At 40.9% G+C, this 21,484-nt stretch overlaps 1 long non-coding RNA gene across 6 annotated transcripts in view; it reads right to left on the minus strand.

The window, feature by feature from the left end:
- The window catches only part of LOC150010412 (uncharacterized), a 50,342-nt gene that overhangs the window by 13,154 nt on the left and 15,704 nt on the right, over nucleotides 1-21,484 (minus strand). The window contains exon 1 of one of the 6 annotated variants that reach the window (XR_016511240.1): nucleotides 394-408. The exons of the other annotated variants lie outside the window; for them this stretch is intronic. This is a non-coding gene — a long non-coding RNA (uncharacterized LOC150010412). Of the gene's footprint in view, nucleotides 1-393; nucleotides 409-21,484 lie in introns of those variants that run through there. 6 annotated transcript variants of the gene reach the window in all.

Consider the following 21,484-nt stretch of genomic DNA (forward strand, 5'->3'; position numbering starts at 1 on the left):
CTGCTCACTGCCTACCAGGCAAATCTCCATAGATGGAGTTCCGTGGAAAAGAAAGAAATCTTTTACTTAATGACAAGTTTCTGTCTAAAATATCTGGGTAACAGAAGTAAGGGGTGAGAAAGTCAGAGTATGACATAAAAAATAGCTATATAAACATTTGTCATTACAAATACTACATAGGTTCAAAAATTGAAAATAACACAAGAACAAAAATCTGTTCATAGTGATATCACCAAGGTCTTTGGAAAATAATGGCAAGTTTCTGACTCAAAGCCTGCTCCCTCTAAGACACCCAAAGAAAAACCATGCTGTCACACTCTGCCAGCTTAGTTCAAGGTTGTACCAGTAACCTCTTCTCCCACCCAAAAGTATCAAAAACATAGATGGCTTAACTGGTCTCCAGTCACTGTCCAGCTTCAGTCATCTTTTGGAGTCTGTGCCCCCAGGACTCTGCTTACAGGCCCACTGGTGACCCTTGACATATTCTCCACCAGGGGAGGCGAAAGAGCAAACTAACTTTTAGTTTCCTGGCACTCTCTTTCAAAAGTCCTCTCCCAGAATCCCATGCATGCCGAAAGCCAGTGGGAATGTCCAGCTTTCCAACCAATGGCCTTTGCCCTTCTTCCGGTTGCCATGTTTATCAAGGGGGCAAAGTCTCCAGTCACCCATGCACAGCCCAAAGCCCACCCCCCATAGTAGGACACATGGATGCACAGACTTTGAAAGATGCCTGAAGCTACTTTTGGCCTCCACACTAGGATTGCCCAATTTACAGAAGGCTTTCAAATTGCACATTCATGAAAGCCAGAGGATTGAACTGGGGTTACTAACCCAGACTCCGAGAAACATTCTCAGACCCATAGTCTATCTCTCAAAGAAGTTGGATCATACAACAAAGGGATGACCACCTTGCCTCCAGGCAGTAACAGCTATCCATGACATCTAACAGAAAGCTGAAATGTTCACTTTGGGACAGCCTACTCTGGTAGTGGTACCACAACAAGTCTAACTCTATTGGAACAGAAAGGAGGGTGCTGGCTGACAGCAAGTTGTAGGAGAAAGTATCAGGCTATTCCATTGGACAATCCAAATGTTACCTAGCAGACTACCACAACTTTGAAACCAGCCACTGCTTCCAGACATGGAGGGAGAATCAGCCCTCCAGCATGACTGCTTGAAAATTATTGACCAAATTTATTCTAGCAGGCCAGATCCACTGGACCAACTGCTGGTGGCACCAGACTGGGAGCTGTACATAGATGAGAACAGCTTCATGGCCAATGGCCAATGGCCAATGATGAGCTGGGTATGGAGTAGTAACTGTAGACAAGGTAATAGAAGCCCAAGCCCCTGTGTCAGGAACCTCAGCACAGAAGGATGAACTGAGAGCCCTCAGAAGAGCCTTAGTACTGTCTGAGGGAAAGAAGGTTAACATCCACACAGACTCCAAATATGCCTTCATGGCAGTCCACGCCCCTGGAGCAATGTGGAAAGAGACAGGACTCAACCTCAGGGGACAAGGATGTTAAACATGCAGAGGAGATTTTATATTTGCTAGAGGCAGAGAATCTACTGGACCAGGTTGCTATAATGCACTGCCCAGGGAACCAAAGGGACAATTCCCAAATGAGCCAGGGAAACCAAACTGCTGATAAAGCAGTGAGACAACCAGCCAGAGGGCCATCTTGCCCAGAGGTTTTGATTCCCTGCTTGGACTTGTCAAAATTTAAACCTCATTACACAGAATGAGATGAGGAATGGGCCCATGAATGGGGATTCACTAACACTGATCCCATTTCCATATGGAAGATCAACACCCATGGTATGATCTTACTCCCCAAGGCTCTACTGTATCCCATCCACAAACACCTACATGATGGGACACATTATGGAAATGATGCTTTCATGGACCTCATTAGGCCACATTTGAAGGGCCTTTATCCGCAAAGGACAATTCAGAGTATTACCCAATCCTGTAAGATATGTTCCAAAAACAATACTAAGACAGAATGTGCCTCAGTGAAAAAGGGCATACAATATAAAGGGTTGTGCCCATTTGAGGACTGGCAAGTGGATTTTATACAAATGCATAAAAACAAAGGGAATTTCAAAAATTAAAATATTTTTAAAGTATATTTTATTGATTATATTGTTACAGTTGTCCCAATTTTTTTCCCTTTGCTCCCATCTGTCCAGTACCCCACTTTTCTCCAGCAATCCTAACTCCCTTTAGTTCATGTCCATGGGTCTTGCATGTAAGTTCTTTGGCTTCACTTTTTCGTATACTATTCTTAATATCCCCGTCTATTTTGTACCTACCAATTATGCTACTTAATCTCTGCACCATTTCCCCTTTTCTCCCCCTCCCCTCTCCCAGCTAATAACCCTCCAAATGACCCCATACCTATGATTCTGTTACTATTTTTGTTCTAATTTATTAGATTCTGTTGTTTATAGTTGTAAGTTTATTGTCATTTTAATGTTCATAGTTTTGATCTTCTTTTTCCTAAATGAGTCCCTTTTACATTTCATGTAATAATGGCTTGGTGGTGATGAACTCCTTTAGCTTTACCTTGTCCAGGAAGCACTTTATCTGCCCTTCCATTATAAATGATAACTTTGCTGGGTAATCTTGGTTGTAGGTCCTTGCTTTTCATTACTTTGAATACTTCTTGCCAGTCCCTTCTTGCCTGCAAAGTTTCTTTTGAGATATCTGCTGATAGTCTTATGGGAACTCCTTTGTAGGTAACTCTTCTTTTCTCCTGCTGTTTTTAAAATTCCCTCTTTAACTTTTGGCATTTGAATTATGAGGTGTGTTGGCATGGTCCTCTTTGGATCTAGCTTGTTTGGGACTCTCTGTGCTTCATGGACTTGTATGTCTATTTCTTTTGCCAAATTTGGGAAGTTTTCCTTCATTATTTTTTCACATAAGTTTTCAATTTCTTGCTCCTCCTCTTCTCCTTTTGTCACCCCTGTGATTCGGATGGTGGTACATTTAAAGTAGTCCCAGAGGTTCCTAAGCCTCTCCTCACTTTTTAAAAAAATTCTTGTTTCTTCATTCTATACTGGTTGGCTATTTATTTCTTCGTTATGTTCCAAATCGTTGATTGGGACCCTGGCTTTCTTCCCCTCACCAATGGTTTTGTGTGGATTTTCCTTCCTTTCACTTAGTATAGCCTTCACTTCTTCCCTTATGCATTTGCTGTACTCAATCACATCTGTGAGCACCGTTATCACCAGTGTTTTGAACTCTGCATCTTTTAGGTTGGCTATCTCCTTGTCGCTTAGTTCTTCCATGGGAACCTTGATCTGCTCCCTCTTTTGGGCCATACTTCTCTGTCTCCTCAACTTAACAACCTCCTGTGTTTGTCTCTGGTCTTAGGTAGAGCTGTTGCAGCTGTCTGGATGAGTATTACTTCTTTATATCTTTCTTTGTTGGACTTCATGCAGTTTGATTTTCTGGTAGTTATTGTTTTTAGTTTTGAGGTAATAGTATTCCTTCCTATGATTGTGGAGGAAGGCAAAGCATGTCTACCTACCCCCATCTTGGCTGGAAGTCTCAAATTTATTAGTTTTTGTGGACACTTTTTCTGGATGGGGAGAGCCATAACCCAGTACAACGGGGAAGGCAACTGAGGTAGCAAAACCTTCCACTTAAAGAACTAATTCCTAGGTTTGGGCTTCCTTACAGCATTTAGGGTGAGAATGGACCATCATTCACTTCAGAGATCTCCCAGAAGGTTGGACAGGCATTGAAAATACAATGGAAATTACATACATCTTGGAGACCTCAATCTATGGGAAAGACTGAGAAAATGAATCACACAATAAAGAAGACTCTGGCAAAAAATATATATGGTAGGAAATGCATTTGAAATCGGACCAGGCACTTCCCATTGCTTTGCTTCAGATTAGGGTAGCACCTGGAAGTGGGCTTAAGTTAAGCCCTTTTGAAATCGTTATGGGAGACCCTTCTAAATTTATGTTTTAGGAATACTCCCTTTATATTTGGAGCACGAGCCAAAAAGTAAACAATATATACAACATTTAAGACAAACACTAACCATTTTACACAAGTTTGCTTATTGCAGGTCTGCCTACGCATCTGATGAGCTCTTACACTCATCCAAGCCAGGGGGACTGAGTCTTACTAAAGACTTGGAAGACTGAAAAACCTGAACAGTAGCTAGCCAAGCAATGAACTGGTCTCTATGACATTCTGTTGACAAGCACTCTTCTCTAGAGCTTGTGGGAGTCAAGCCTTGGATCACCACACAGATAAAATGGGCACCACCTGAGGATTCTAACCCTGCTGCTGTGGTTGATGCTGTAAAGAACAGTTGGACCTGCACTATGGAAGGATATTTGAACTTGCTCTTTCAGAAGAAGATAGTGGCCCCAATTCGAAGTGACAATGTTCCTTTACTTTATTTGTATTTGCATATCTAGGGACTTTTGGTGGCTTGATACTTAGTTAAGGTATGGTCCTTCCCACAGCTAAAAAGAACAAGAATTGAAACGAATTATGGTTATTTCTGAATAAGTAGAGAAAGTTGTGAAAGTTTTAACTTGAAATGAAAGAAACATCAGTTCTTGGTTATAGCTATTCTTTGCTAGCTTTCTGATCTTATGGGGACTAGGAGAAAGCTAGCTGTCTTGTCTCTGTTTTTTGGGCTTCAAGCCATTTGGACCTTGTAAAGGTTATTTGTGATACTGGTTGGCATGAGATAACATCTCTGCCATTTGGGCCTTGTGCCATTTGGACCTAGGAAAGGTCATTTGATGCTGGTGAACATATCAGCTTGGATGAGAGGTCATGTCTCTGCCAGGAGACCAGTGGACGCACTGGTGGGTGAGAAGATGTCTCTGCTACTGAGGCTTCATGCCATCTAGACCTCAGAGAGGTCATCTGTGTGACTGGTTAGTGGTACTGGTTGGTGTGAGACAAGATTCTAAGGCTAGTTCTAGTTCCTGCCTCCCCTTCCCCTGCCGCCCCTTTTACTGAAACTCTGTTCTTGTTTTGGATTTCTGTTTTGTTTCTGTTTTGGAAAAAAAAAAAAAAGGTTTCCAAGGGTTAAAATGTCACATTAAGTTGAAAAGTAAAGTAACAAAAGATATAAGGCATAGAGACAAAAATTTTGGTAGATGTTGAAAGGGCAAGGATTTTTCTTTTGCTTTGTTATTTTCTCCCTACTTGGTCCCTCTAGAATTTGGATGATAATGAGGGTAATCTTAGGGAGGGAAATTGGGTTTTAAGGAAAATCACAATGTTTAACTGTGAATACTGGACTTTAGTGCAGCTAACTGTCCTCAAAGTTTGTTTTCACTTAGAAGTTGAACTAGTTTACATGAAAGATTTGTCAAATTGTCACTGCTTGATATCATTGCAGCAAAGGCCTTGCAGCTGAATGTCTTCTCAAAAGACAGTCTTGTAGACTCAGAGACAATGTAGGCCTCACGTGAGAAGCCTCTTAAGACTCAATCATTTGGCTGGACTAGATGATTGAGTTGGTGAAGTATGAGGTTACCTATATGCTTCATTTTGAAACTGGTTTTCTTTTCTGCCTTAATGATTTGGGTAGAAAAGGTCCAGAAGCATTAAAAGGGGGGCGGGTTGTAACAGTCCCCACCTAGGTCATTTAGTTGTTATTGTTCATATTGTGCCTTCTAACCCTCTTGCCAAATTTGTCACCTCCAGAATACAACAAGGTTGCCAACCTGTCCAGCAATGCCATCCTTTGGACATCATACACACTGCTTTTCCAGAGGCTACCAACTGACCTGGACCTTGCAAGACCCTTCTTCCTTGTGTGAAGACTCTCCTCCACTCCAGATCCCCTTTTGGAAAAGACCTATGGACCACGGGATAGGTAGGGCTATGACCTGGGCCAGTAGGAAGTAGTTACAGAAGAACGAAACCTTTGTCCATTTGCCATTGTGAAATTACAAGTGTCCAGAGTGTTAAAAGGAAAGAATTATACCAGTGGACTCCTCACTGGAAATGAGGGAGAGGTTGAGCTACCCATGCACACATTGCCCTGGTGGGGAACTTCCCTCCCCTTCATGGGAAGCTGCAAAGGCAAGTAGAGCTGTGTTACATGGGTCCTGCTTGGCTGGGCACCCAAACACATTGGGGCAGTAGCTGGAGGAAAAGGACAGCGTACCATGAGTAGAATGCCTGGATGCACAGAATTAGAAAGATACCTGAAGTCAGGCAGTGACTGGAAACCAGCTAAGCCATCTACATTTACAAAACTTTTGGGTGGGAGAAGAAGTTTCTGGCACAACCTTGAACTGAGCTAGCAAATGGTGGTGGCAGGGTGATTTTCTTTGTGTGTCTTAGAGAAAATGGACTTTGAGGCAGAAATTTGCTATTTTAAATTATATGATTGTTAAATTAAATATTCCTTTCCTTTCCACCAAATTCTGTCTTTGGAGTTTTTCCTGGCAGGCAGCAAGTGCTAGGACTGCCCCTGACCCCCACTAGCTGGGTTCGGAAACACTCACAATGAGATAGAGAAGAAAGTCTTGATACTTTATTGCTGCTATCTAAATGATAATTTTAGCTAATGTTATAACCCTTATTCTAACTATAGTCTAATAGAAAAATTTCCACTGGAATTTATTATAGTTAAGTCCTTTATCATCTTATACTAGTGTTTCTTTGAGTTCTGTCCCCAGAAATAACACTACAGTTGACCTTAGATTTCAATAGTTAAAAATCTGAACATATTGCTAACTTGTATGTCACTGTGTGTTCTGTTTATCTTTGATGATACTTTAATTTCTCCCCAATTCTAATGACTCAATTTTTCAATCTGGTGTCATCCACAAACAGCAAGTGTGCTTTCAGTGGTGAAAGCAAGCCTCACAGGCCATCATGTAGGATGACTCTGAGACAATTCTCACTAGTAACAACTCTGGAGTAGTGGATATTATAAATGGCAATTGAAAAATTAGTCAGGTAGGCGCTAACATGTAGATGCAAACATCTGTCCAAATGCGCCCATTTGTGGTGTTAAGATGGATATGTGTCACTGCATGCATTTGACCTCAAATGTAAAACAAAATTGGTGGCGTGGAAATCACAAGCTATTGGACAATATAAACTGTGCAACAAGAAAGCCAAAGGCAATGTGTATTTTCTGTTAGTGACAGTCATGAGACAGAGAAGGCCCATAGGGGCCATGTCACTGAAAAAGGTCCCCTTGTCAGCCCTGGCTAGGCCTCTGAGTTCCCAGGTGCCTCCACATGGAAGGCTTCCCAACTTCAAAGTTCCTAGCAATGGGTTACTGTGATGTGATTCTTAGCCCTGCTCATGCAGCAATTCTGAGACATTTGGTGGGCTTGTCCAATACAGATATATGCTTTTAGTGGAGCAGACCAGATAAGTCGTATAACAACAGTGATAACCTCCTACTTTGATCACTTTGGCTCTGGTTTAGTTCATTCCCTGGGACAAGTGGGTGGCAATGTCACTTCCTTCACAGGTTACATCTCTAACTACAGAAAAGATATGCTGATGAAGAGATCTGAAAAGGAGGAAGAGTCATGTGACTCTAAGAGAAAGGAGGCTGAAGCCATTCAGGTGATCTTAGCATCAGAGGAGAGACTTAAAACTCCTTATAGTGATCTGAACAGAAGTATGAAACATCATGGCTTCAAATAAAGCAGCAAAGTGTTGCTTCCTAACATCAACTACAACAGAAAGACTTAGAACTCAAAATTCTGAGAGGAAAACAGTGCTAAAGAATAAGTTTCTGAAGCTGCAGTCAGCCTCTCAGCCAGGAAATTCTGAAGCTGGCCTTGTACCATGAACCCCTGCATCACCTTCATTGGATTTATGACATCAACCCTCATGTTTCAGCTTGCAACAGAGATGACACAGAGCTTTCTGAGCTGATTTCACCAAAACAGGAAATAAACCACTGTCAAATAAAGTTCTAAGACTCAAGGCTAAAGTTAGCCTTTGAAGGTATTTTGCTTTGACTTCTACAGCCAACAGCTTTGATCACAGTAAAATCTACAAACTGCAAAATATCATCCGGAAACTTGAACAGAAGTGAAATAGAAAATTTATGACCAACAACGTGAAATGGCAGATAGGCAGAATGTTTATCAACAGAAACTGGCAGAAATAAGTCATGGGAATCAAGATAAAATAAGTGAATATAAAGAAAAAATGGAAGGGTAGAATCCAAGATGGCAGAGGAGTAAGTAGAAGCTACGCTAATCTCCTACCAGTACCAATCTGGAATTACAACTAAATTGTAGAGAAATCAACTGAACAATAGCTGGAAGAAGCCTTATAACCACGGACAGATGGAAGAAACCACTTCATTACAACATGACTGGTATGGAGTATGAGGAGATATGAGAGGGCTGGCTGGGCTCCCGCCAGTGGCAGCTAAAGTGTTAGGGGAAATTTCAGCAGATGGAGGGTTCACCCTGAGAAGTGTGGGATCTAAAACCCAATATGGGCTCCCCAATCTATCCCAACAGGGCTGGAAAGGAACCCAGATAACATCCAGTCATGAGAAGGGGCAGGGTTCCTGCCTGCAAGGGAAAGATAGCTAGAGACACAGAGGACCCCTTAAAGGGCCAATGTAGAAAATTTTGCCTCTTTCCCTGTGTTCTGGCAAAGGGTGGGGGCAGAGTGGGTTAGAGATGCTTAAGAGCCTGGGGGTCCTGGCTTTGGGGAGAGAACTGAGGGAACAGCCACCAGGATCCCTGTGCCGAGTTATTCCCTATACTGCAGGAGATATCTTGCTCAGGCAGAGAAGCCAATCCAAATGGCATCAGCCTGAGGGGAAGCAATAGTCCTGCCCACAGAAATTACTCTGCCCCACTTCGTGGTGCTTAAGCCTGGCTGCTGATTACAGATTAACTAGATTAACAACTGACAGAGAGAGCCACAGACTGTGGATCACTGGTAGTCTCAAATAGGCTGCCTAGAGAGAGACTGGGACACCGTCTGACATCACCAGGGGTGTATCCAGAAAGATAAAACCGTGGTAAACACTAGATTCTACTGAGACTAATTTCACCATGTTTTGCATGATTTACATTATTTTCTCTCCTGCATAGCTTTGGAACATTCATTTCTTGTCCTTCAAGTTTGTGCCTATTAGGTCACTAGTTTTTATATTATAGTTTATTTCAAATGTTATATTTGGCTCCTCCCTTCTCTTACTCCATTTTACCTTCTTCTTTCCTCTTCTTATTTTCGTTTTAAGTTTTATTTTCTCTCTAGCTATGACTTGTTTCCATTCCACTCTCTTACTATGTCTCCCCTCTCCAGCCTCTCAAAACCATTTTTCTTGTCATTAGTCATCTCAAATTCTTTTTCCTGTTCTTAAAATACTCTTATTCTCTTTCTACCTTTATCAACCTTTTCTCTTTGGTTGTTGCATTTCTTCAATTTTATTTCTACATCTTCACTATTTTTGTATTTCAAATCTCAAATTTTAGCTATCTCCTCTTCTACTGCATTTGCCTTCCTCCTGCCCCCTTTTTTGTGTGTTTTAAATTTTAAAATATCCCTGTCTTAGCCTGGCTTTCATTCCTCACTCTTAGTATTCCTACTCCTTCTATCCTCTCAAAATAGCTTCTGTTTCCTCTAACCATCTCTTTTCTTTTAAATTTTTAAATTTTTAAATTTTTTATATGCTTTATTGATTATGCTGTTACAGTTGTCCCAATATATTTTCCCTTTATTCACCTCCACCCCGTGCCCCCCTCCTAGTCTATGCCCATTATTTGTATATATAGTTCTTCTCAACATCTTCCTGTCTACTCCACTCCCTCCTACTATGCTTCTTAATTCCTGCATCATCTTCCTACCTTTCCCCCTTCCCCCTCCCTGCTGACCTCCCCCCAATATGTCCCCCCATACCTACAATTCTTTTTCCACTCTCATTGCCTACTTAGTTTGCCTTTGTTTCGATTCCCTAGCTTCTGTTGTTGGTTGTTGTGATAGTTTTCATTTTAATGTTCATAGTTTTGATTCTCTTTCTCCTAAGCAAGTCCCTTTAACATTTCATATAACAGTGGTTTGGATCTGATGAACTCTTTCAGTCTTACTTTGTCCTGGAAGCACTTTCTCTGCCCTTCTATTCTGAATGACAGTTTCGCTGGATAGAGTATTGTGGTTGTAGGTTTTAGCTTTTCATTACATTGAATACTTCTTGCCAGTCCCTTCTTGCCTGCAGAGTTTCTTTTGAGAAATCAGCCGACAGTCATTTTGGGACCCTTTGTACATAATTCTCTTCTTCTCTCTTGCTACTTTTAAGATCCTCTATCCTGAGAAACAAGATGGCGGAGGAGTAAGTGGAAGCTACACTAACTTCCTCCTAGAACTAGTCTGGATTTACAATGTAATTTTGGAGAAATCATCTGGAATAACGAACCGAACACCAGCTGGAGAGAAGTCTTATAACCACGGAGAGACAGAAAAGGACGCTACATCACAACGTGACCGGTAGGGAGTGCGGAGACGTGGAAGGGCTGGCTGGGCTCCCACGGGTGGCAGCTGAAGGGGCTGAGAAACAGCTCAGCAGCCGGGGATTCCCCCTGAAAAGGGCAGGGTCTAAACCCCCAGCTGGGCTTCCCAGCCTACAGCGACAGAGTGGAAAGTAAAATAGTATCAGCTGTGAAAAGCGAAAAGCCACAGGCTTTCTTGCTAGCCGGAGAGAAACAGCAGGAGAAAAAGAGCTCTTAAGTGGATCACATACGAAAATATTTTGGCCACCACTTACCCTGGGCTCAAGCAGAGGGAAGGCAGAGAGGACTGGAGACACTTGGGGAGAATTTGGCACGGTGGCTTTGAGGGGAGAACTGGAGGAGCAGCTGACTGGGTCCCAGTGCTGACTCATCCCCAGTACTGCGGGTAGACCATTCCCCTCCAAGTGGCGTCAGCCTGAGGGGAAGCAAAAGCCCTGCCTACAGGAATTAAGCTGCCACACCCACAGTCCTTAAGCCTGACAGCTAATCACAGATTGAATAGATTAACAATCAAAGAAGACAGACAACAGCAGTAGATCCCTGGAAGTCTCCAACAGGCTGCCTAGGGCCAGACTGGTACATGATCTGACGCCACCAGAGGCAGATCCAGGAAGTGCAGATCATTCCAAGAAGCACCAACAAACAGTAGGAGTCAAAAAAATGGGGAGACAGAGAAACAACCTCCCATCAAAAGGAAAGGTAGAATCCCCAGAAAGAGTGCTAAATGAAATAGAGGGGAGCGAACTATCAGATATGGAATTCAAAACATGGATTATGGAGAAGCTGAATGAGCTCAGCGGAAACTTCAAAGAACTCCAGAAAAACTACAAGGAACTCACAGAAAATTACGTGAGCATGAAAAAGGACATAGAAGCTATCAATAAGAGCCAGGAGGAAATGAAAAATACGATCTCTGAATTGAAGAACACAGTAGAAGGAATTAAAAGCAGGCTAGAGGAAGCAGAAGATCGGATCAGCGAGCTGGAGGACAAGGTACACAAAAACTCCCAGACAATGCAACAAAATGAAAAAAGACTGAACAAGACTGAAGAGGTTCTAAGACAGCTGCAGGACAACATGAAACGTAACAATGTCCGTATCATTGGAATTCCAGAAGGAGAAGAAGAAGAGCAAGGGATAGAAAACCTCTTTGAAAAACTAATGACAGAAAACTTTCCTAACATGACGAGAGAAAGAGTCACGCAAGTCCAGGAAGCACAGAGGGTCCCAATGAAGATGAACCCCAACAGGCCCACTTCAAGACACATCATAATTAAAATGCCAACATTCAAAGACAAAGAGAGAATCCTAAAAGCAGCAAGAGAGAAACAACTAATAACATACAAGGGAGCTCCAATAAGGCTATCATCAGATTTCTCAGCAGAAACACTACAAGCCAGAAGGGAATGGCAAAAAATATTCCAAGCAATGAAAAACAAAGGCCTACAACCAAGAATACTCTACCCAGCAAGGCTTTCATTCAAAATGGAAGGTGAAATAAGGAGTTTCCAAGACAAAAGAAGGCTAAAAGAATACATCTCCACCAAACCAGCATTGCAAGAGATGCTAAAGGGTCTGCTTTAAGAATATGAAGAAACAGAGAGACAGAGAGGAACACGAGTACAAAGGGGGAAAATGACAATGAATAAGTACTGAAAGAAAGAAGGAACTTCTACCATTTGCAACAACATGATTGGAACTAGAGAGAATTATGCTTAGCGAAATAAGCCAGGCAACAAAAGAAAATTACCTTATGCTGTCACCTGTTACAGGAAACTAATGAACAACACAAACAAATGAGCAAAATTGAACCAGAGGTATGTAAACAAGGAATAAACTAACAGTAACAAAGGGGGAGATGGGAGGGAGAGAAGGGGTAAGAAGGGGAAGGGTCTAGTCAAAGAACATGTATAAATGACCCATGGACATGGACAACTGGGTGGGGACTGACTGTGGGGGGGGGGGCAGGGTGCAGGGAAGCAAGAGGGGGAAAAAAAGTGAGACAACTGTAGTGGAAAAACAAACAAACAGAAAATTTTTTAGTGGGGGGGGAATAAAAATATAAAGAATAGAAATGCAAGTTCAGTGAATATTAGAAGGACAAGGATTTTCCTTCCGATAAGACAGTCCTACAGATTTAGAGACTTGTATGTGGGTTATGTTACATAAATTAACATGTGTTTTCTGTTTTCAAAGGGCATAAGCCTACAATCTCATTACCTGAGTGATTATCTGTATGCATAGGCCTCACTTAATCCTGTCTGCATTGCTGCCTCCTGAGACTCAATGGTTTGGCTGAACTAAGTGGCTGGGTTGGTGAAGAACGGGGTGGTCTGTGGGCTTCACTTTAAAACTGGTTTCTCTTTTCTATCCTAATGGCTTGGACAGAAAAAGCCCAGAGGCCTGAGATGGGGGAAACCTAAAATATTTCCCTCAGTCCAAAATAAGTATAATGGGCAAAAGGGTTTTGGACAGGTGAGATGTACCTGGCACACCTTCCTCCAAAGAAGCCCTTCTTTTCCCTAATGTGGGACATTGAAAAATTAATACCTGTCTTTTGTCATCTAGTGGTTACGGATTAAATGATGTCCTTTAACCCTGTTGCCCCCAGAATACAACAAGGATGCCAGCCTGTCAAACCAAGCATGCCGTTGTCCAGAGACAGCCAACCAACCTGGAGTCTGCACGATCCTTCCCCTTGTGGGAAGGCCACCCTCCCCTCCACATCCCCACTCTTATTAGGGATTTCTTGACCCACGGGTAGGTAGGACGACGACCATGTCCAGCTTGAAGCAGCTAGAGGAGCTCGAGACCTTCATCCATTGTCCTTTATAAGATTGTAAAGGGTCTTAAGTCTGAGAGGGAGGAATTGTTATTTTTTATTGTTAAAATATTTAACTAATTAATTAATTAATTTTAAAAAAAGAAGAAGAAGAATATATGAAAGGGTGAGGCGGGAGAGCTTGTATGTACGACCCATGGGCATGGACTTGGAGAGGGGATTGTTGGGGAAGGGGGGTGCTGGGCGGAGGGGAGCAAAGGGGAAAAAAAATTGGAACTATTGTAACAATATAATCAATAAAATATACTTAAAAAAAAAAAAAAAAAAAAAAAAAAAAAGATCCTCTATCCTTAATTTTTGACATTTTGATTATAGTGTGTCTTGGTGTGGTTCTCCCTGGGTCCAGCTTTTTATGAACTCTGTGCTTCCTGGACCTGTAAGTCTATTTCCTTCCCCAAGTTAGGGAAGTTCTGCTTCATTATTTTTTCACATAATTTTTCCATTTTTACTTCTTCTTCTTCACCTTCTGGCAACCCTATGATTCGGATGTTGGCCCACTTGTAGCTGTCCCATAGGTTTCTGAGCCTCTCCTCATTTTCCTCACTTTTTGTTTCCTCTTTCTGCACTGTTTGACTGTTTGTTCCTTCCCTATGTTCCAATTTGTTGATTTGATCCCTGGTTTTCTTTCCCTCACCACTAGTTTTGTATGTGTTTTTGTTCATTTCAGCAGGACTAGCCTTCATTGCTTCCCTGTCTTGCTTAAGATCTGCTGTTAGGTCTGTAAGCATTTTTATAACCAAAGCTCTGAACTGAGCCTCAGAAAGGTTTCCTATCTGCTGCTTCATTAGATTAGATATTTGCTGTCTGGTCAGCTCCGTGATTGCGATCTCTAACACAATCTGTGCCTTCCGGGTAGTTTTGTGTTTACCTTTGCTTCCTGGGCAGGGCTGTCACACCTCCTACGCTATAGGGGGCAGAGCCTCATGCACTTGTCGCAACTGGGCGACCCTTCTCACCACACTGTAGCGTTTTCTGTGGGGGTGGGGGTCCAAGATGGGTTCCTGTTGTTTACTCTCCGCTGAAAGACCGGGAGCCTCCTCCTCCATCCCCACCCTCTCTGGGCCTCACAGTCCAAGGCAATGGGGGTCTGCCTTCCCCAGTGTTGGAATTGCAAACTGACGGGTCTGGTCTGAAGCTGGGGGTGCTCCACAGGTGCTTCTCGCCTCCCCTTAAATATTGGTGTCTGTGCTTACTGCCGTCCTGCCACAGTTGCCGTTGCCAGCACAGCTTGACCTCTCCTCCCCGGCTTCACCCCTCTTACCGTCCAGACAGGCACCACTTCTTTACAACTTCATATGCTTGACTTCCATTTATTTTCTGGTTATTTCTGGTTTTGCGGTAGTTGTATTCCTTCTTAGTTGTGGAGGGAGACAGAGAATTTCAGTCTAGGCCTCCATCTTGGTCGGAAGTCTCCTGTGTGTCCTAGACATCTCTTAAGATTTTCTTTCTTTTATTCCTCATATTCCCATCCACCTATATTAATCTTTGCTCAGTTGTTGTTGATAGTGCTGTGGTATAGCTTTTCCTCCAATTAGGTTCCCACTTTTTCTCTCCCTCACTACTTTACATATATTGTTAAATTTCTGTTTAAACCTAATACTGTATGCTTCCCTTCTCTCACTCCATTCCCCCTTCTTCCCACCATTTTTATTTATGATATAACTTTCTTTCTTTCATTTCCTTGTCTCTATTCTCTATTCTTATTGTTCCTCCCACTAGCCCTCTCAAAATCATTTTTGATTCAGTTAGTCATCTTATATTCATTTTTTATTTCTTTTAATAGTCTTAATCTTTTTATACCTTTATTAATATCAGCTCATTTGCTGTTGAGAGTGTGATTTTGGGTGGCAGTTTTGGTATGGGTGCGGGTTTGTTTCCTGGGTTGTTTGGTTTTGTTCTGGCAGCACCTGTATAACAGCATACAAGATGTGGTGGGCAGAGTGACACTCAGTTAGCCAACTAGAATAAAAGACCCACCAAAGAATGACTCAACAACAACCAAAACCCAATTACAACCAAAGAGGGTATTCCAAGAGCATGAAGTTCAGGAGATCAAGGATACTGCACCACTGAATCCCACAGGTCTCCTACCACAGAAGGTCACACCACAAAGACAGGGAGTCAAAGCAGATCAATCTAAGAAGCAGAAACAAACAACACGAATCACCTAAAATGGGTAGAAAGAGAAACAATCTCCAATTGAAAGGAAAGGAGGAATCCCCAGAAAGAGTACTAATGAAGTAGAGGCAAGCAAACTTTCAGATATTGAGTTCAAAATAGTGGTAATAATGATGCTCAATGAGCTCAGTGAGAGCTACTAAGAACTCCAGGGTAGCTATAAGGAACTTACTGCAAACTACATCAGCATGAAAATGGACATAGAAACTATCAAAGAGCCAGGATGAAATGAAGAATACAGTATCTGAAATTTATAACATAGTAGAAGGTATTAAAGGTAGGCTAGATGAGGCAGAGGATCAAATCAGTGAGCTGGATGAGAAGGTAGAAAAAAATTCCCAGACAATAGCAACAAAATAAAAAGACTCAAAAGAATAAAGAGGGTTTAAGGGAGCTGCAGCAGGAAAACATGAAATGTAATAATACCGGTATCATAGGGATACCAGTAGGAGAAGAGAAGGGGAAGGGATAGAAAACTTGTTTGAAAAAGTAATAACAGAAAACTTCCCTAACTTGATGAGTGAAAAAGTCACACAAGTCCAGGTAGAACAGAGGGTCCCAATCAAGATGAACCCAAAGAGGCCCACTCCAAGACACATCATAATTAAATGGAAAAATTTAAAACAAAAGAGAATCTTAAAGGCAGCAAGGGAGAAAGAGCTAGTAACATACAAGGGAGCTCCGATACGGCTATCAGCTGATTACTCAACAGAAACACTACAAGCTGGAAGGGAATGGCAAGAAATATTCCAAAAAATGAAAAGCAAAGCCTGCAACCAAGACTACTCTACCCAGCAAGGCTCTCATTTAAATGGAAGGTGAAATAAGGAGTTTCCTAGAAAAAAATGGCTAAAAGAATCCATATCCACCAAACCAGCATTACAAGTGATCCTAAAGGGACTGTTTTAAGATGAAGAAGGGCAGAGAGAGAGAGGAGAAAGAGAGAAACACAGGTTAAAAAAGGAAAAAATGCACTGAATAAGCACCTATCAATAATATTCTTATATGTAAATGGATTAAATGCTCCAATCAAAAGACATAGGTAGCTGAATGGATAAGAAAACATGACCTGCATATATCCTGTCTACAAGAGACCCAGCTCAGAACAAAGACTTACACAGATTGATAGTGAAGGGATGGAAAAAAATATTCCAAGACAACAGACATGAAAAAAAACCTGGGGTAGCAATACTTATATAACTCAAAATAGATTTCAAAACAAAGGCTATAAAAAAAGACATAGAAGGACACTACATAATACTTAAGAGAATAATCCATCAAGAAGATATAACCCTCATAAACATATATGCACCCAACATAGGAGCATTTAAATATATAAGGAAAACCTAGGAGCACTTCAAGAATGATATCAATAGCAACACACTCATAGTAGAAGAGTTTAACACCCCACTCTCAACAATGGATGGATCTTCTAGCACAGAATCAACAAGGATATTGCGTCATTGAACAACACTCTAGATCAAAAGGACTTAATTGATATATACCAAACCTCTCACCCAAAAGAATCAAAATATACATGGAACATTTTCAATGATAGAACACACGGTAGGACACAAAAGAAGATTTAAAGTTGAAATTATACCAAGCCTCTTCTTGGATCACAATGGTTTGAAACTAGAAACAAAACTTAAGAAAACTAAAAAACCTTCAAATTCATGGGGACTGAATAACATTCTATTAAATAATGAATGGTTTAACAATAAGATCAAGGAAGAAATAAAAAAGTTTCTGGAAACAAATGAAAATGAACACACAACAGCCCCAAACCTATGGGACCCAGTGAGGGGAGTCCTGAGAGGGATGTTCATAGCAATACAGGCCTACCTAAAATAAAATAGAAGAATTTCAAATAAACAACCTAACCCTACATCTAGAAGAACTTAGAGGAACAACAACAAACAAAGCCCAGGGGGAGTAAAAGGAAGGAATTTATCAAGAACATAGCAGAATTAAATGACATAGAGACTAAAAGAACAATTCAAAGGATCAACAGATCCAGGAGCAGGTCCTCTGAAAAGATGAACAAAATGGACAGGCCTTTAACCAGACTCATCAAGGAAAAAAAAAAAAAAAAAAAACAGTGGGAGAGGATCCAAATAAATAAAAACAGAAACAAAAGAGAAGAAATTACAACCAATAGCACAGAAATACAAAGGACTCTAAGAAATTACTATGAACAATTATATGCCAACAAATTGGACAACCTTGGCCAAATGGACAAATTTCTAGAAAAATGTAATCTTCCAAAACAATCAAGAAGCAGAAAGCCTGAATAGACTGATAACAACTAGTGAAATTGAAGCAGTAATCAAAAAAACTCTTGACATGCAAAAGTCCTGAAACAGATGGCTTAATAGGCAAATTTTATCAAACATTTAGGGAAGAGTTAACTCCTATCCTTCTCAAACTATTCCAAAAAATCCAAGAAGAGGAAAGACTCCCAAACTCTTTTGATGAGGTCAGTATTATCCTCATTCCCAAACCAGGTAAACACACAGCAAAGAAAGAAAACTACAGGCCAATATCGCTGATGAACAGAGATGTTAAAACCCTCAACAAAATATTGGCAAACCAGATCCAGCAACATATTAAAAAGATCATACACCATGATCAAGTGAGATTCATCCCAGGGATGCAAGGGTGGTACAATACTCACAAGTCAATAAATGTAATATACCACACAAACAAAATGAAAGACAAAAATCACATGATCATATCAATAGATGATGAAAAAGCATTTCATAAACTAGAGTAACCATTCATGATAAAAACACTCAGCAAAGTGAGAATAGAGGGAGCATACCTCTACATAATAAAGGCCATATACAAGAAACCTAAAGCCATATCTTACTCAACAGGCAAAAACTAAAAGCTTTCCCCCTAACATCAGGAACAAAACAAGGGTGTCTGCTTTCACCACTTTTATTCAACATAGTATTGAAAGTTCTAGGCATAGGTATCAGACAAAAAAAGAAATAAAAGGCATCCAAATTGGAAAGGAGGGAGTAAGACTAATTTTTGCAGATGACATGATAGCATACATAGAAAATCCTATAGGCACCACCAAAAAACTACTCGACCTGATAAGTGAATTTAGCAGAATAGTAGATTACAAAGTCAATATTCAGAAATCAAAGGCATTTCTGTACACCAACAATAAATTATCAGAAACAGAAACTAGGAAAAAATCCCATCTACTATAGCAATAAGAAAAATAAAGTACCTAGGAATAAACCGAACCAAGAAAGTAAAAGACCTGTATTTGGAAAACTACAGAACACTGAAGAAAGAAAGGAAGGAAGATACAAATACATGGAAGCATATACCATGCTCATGGATTGGAAGAATTAACATCATAAAAATGTCCATACTACCCAAAGGAATCTACAGATTCAGTGCAATTCCTATCAAGATTCCAATGACATATTTCATAGACCTAAAACAAATACTTCAAAAATTTATATGGAACCAAAAAAGACCCCAAGCAATCTTGAGAAAGAACAAAGTAGGAGGGATCACAATACCTGATATCAAACTATATTACGAGGCCACTGTTTTCAAGCTAATCTGATACTGGCATCAGAACAGACACATAGACAATGGAACGGAATACAGCACCCAGAAATAAACCTATGTCCCTATGGTTAATTAATATTTGAGAAAAGGGGCAGGAGCATAAAATGGAGTAAAAATAATCTCTTCAACAAATGGTGTTGGGCTAAGTGGAATGGTATATGCAAAAAAAGAAAAAAGAAAAAAGAAAGAAACTAGACCATTAACTTATACCATACACCAGAATAAATTCAAAGTGGATGAAAGTCTTAAACATAAGCTGTGATACCATAAAAGTCCTAGAGGAAAACACAGGCAGTAAAATTTCAGATATCCCACACAGCAATTTTTTTTTGCGTATATATTTGTCAGGGCAGCCTCACTCTGAGAAATTACCTGGAGACCACTGTGGGATTAGCCAATGGGTTTATTGAGGGAAAATGGGGGAAGGGGGGAGGGGAGAGGCAGCTTCAGGACCAATTCAAGGGCCCATGGGAGCAAGGAGAATGGGGAATGGGGAACAGGGAATGGGGACTCTTGGTCCTTCTTGTGGGCCCGTAGAAATCCCACCTGCACTTCTGCAGGCACCTTTTTTATACTTGTCAACCACACATTTTGGTGAGGGTGAGTTTGCTTATCAACACATTCAATAGATCATTTACATCTGATTGCTACCCCACCCCCATCCCCACACACACCAGGTTATTAACATATTGGGTTAGGTCCATTACCATTTCCCCTGGGAATGGTTTCAGTCTATCAACATATCCTTTGGGAATGGCTAAGTCCAAGGCCAGGTTGATTAGCATATACCAAAAGTCCAGGTATGCATTCTAGCTGCCTCCATGTGCTGACAATATTCTCAAGGGCAAGGGAAATAAAGAATAAATAAATGGTACTACATCAAATAAAAAAGCTTCTGCATGGCTAAAGGAAACATTATCAAAATGAAAAGGGAACCAACCATATGGGAAAGTATATTTGCCAATGATACCTCGGACAAGAGTTTGATTTCCAAAATATAAAAACTCATATGACTTGACACCAGGAAGATGCATAATCCAATTAAAAATGGGCAAAGGATACTTCTCCAAGAAGAACATACAGAGGGCCCATAGGCATATGGAAGAATACTCAACATCATTAGCAATCAGAGAGATGTAAATTAAAACCACAATGAGATACCACCTCACACCAGTAGAACGGCCATCATTAACAAATCAACAAATAAGTGTGGGGAGGATGTGGAAAAAAAGGGAACCTTGGTGCACTGTTGATGGGAATACGAACTGGTGCAGCCACTGTGCAAAAGAGTATGAAATTTCCTCAAAAAACTAAAAATAGAACTGCCTTTTGATCCAGCAACTCCAGTGCTGGGATTATACCCTAAGAATCCTGAAACACCAACTCAAAAGGAACTATGCACCCCTATGTTCACAGCAGCACTATTTACAATAACCAAGTGCTGGGAACAGCCTAAGTGCCCATCAGCAAATGAGTGGATCAAAAAACTGGGGTACTTTACACAATGCAATATTACACAGCAGAAAGAAAAAAGGAACTCTTACCTTTTGCGATAACATGGATGGAACTGGAGAGTATTATGCTAAGTGAAATAGGCCAGGTGGCAAAAGACAAATACAATGTGATCTCATCTATAACAGGACCCTAATGAGTAAAATAAACAAACGAGCAAAATAGAACCAGAGGCGTGGAAACAAGGAAGAGACTGACAGTGACCAGATGGGAGTGGGCAGCGGTATAAGGGGGGAAAGGAGGGGAGAGATCTAGTCAAGGAACAGGTATAAATGACCCATGGACATGGACAACAGAGTGAGGAATGACTATGGGAGTGAGGGTGGGAGGTACGGGGAGAGTAACAGTGGAAAATTGGGACAACTGTAATAGAACAACAATTTTAAAAAAGCATTGAAGAACTGGAATATCTGTTACAGTAGAGTGGGGAATTCAGAGTAACCAATGGCTCTAACATTTGTGATATGCAAAAATCTATTCAAATTCTATGATCTGAAGAAGAGTTTACCAGAAGATCGAAGAACCTGAGATTACATAAAATACATCAGTAAAAATTTATCTTCTGCAAAAATGGATATGTGAGGTCTGGAAAAAGTCCAGCCATTATTATAATGAAAATGGTTTGTGCGAAATTGATGTAACCTGGCAGCCATGGAAAGTGGAGTGGAATGCGCATGCATGAACAACGACAATTTCACTGTACTAGTGGGTGGGGATGGTAGACACCATTGCACTGTTGAGTCAGCATGTGTACTGTGGCTGTCACATTCAAAATGACTGAGTGAGTACAGCAACAAATACGCATCAGATTTTGCATTATGCCTGAACATTCCTCTGTGGGAACTATCTGAA

The sequence above is a fragment of the Furipterus horrens genome, unplaced genomic scaffold, assembly GCF_987537825.1.
Source record: "Furipterus horrens unplaced genomic scaffold, mFurHor1.1.pri manual_scaffold_5, whole genome shotgun sequence".
Classification (NCBI taxonomy): Eukaryota; Metazoa; Chordata; class Mammalia; order Chiroptera; family Furipteridae; genus Furipterus; species Furipterus horrens.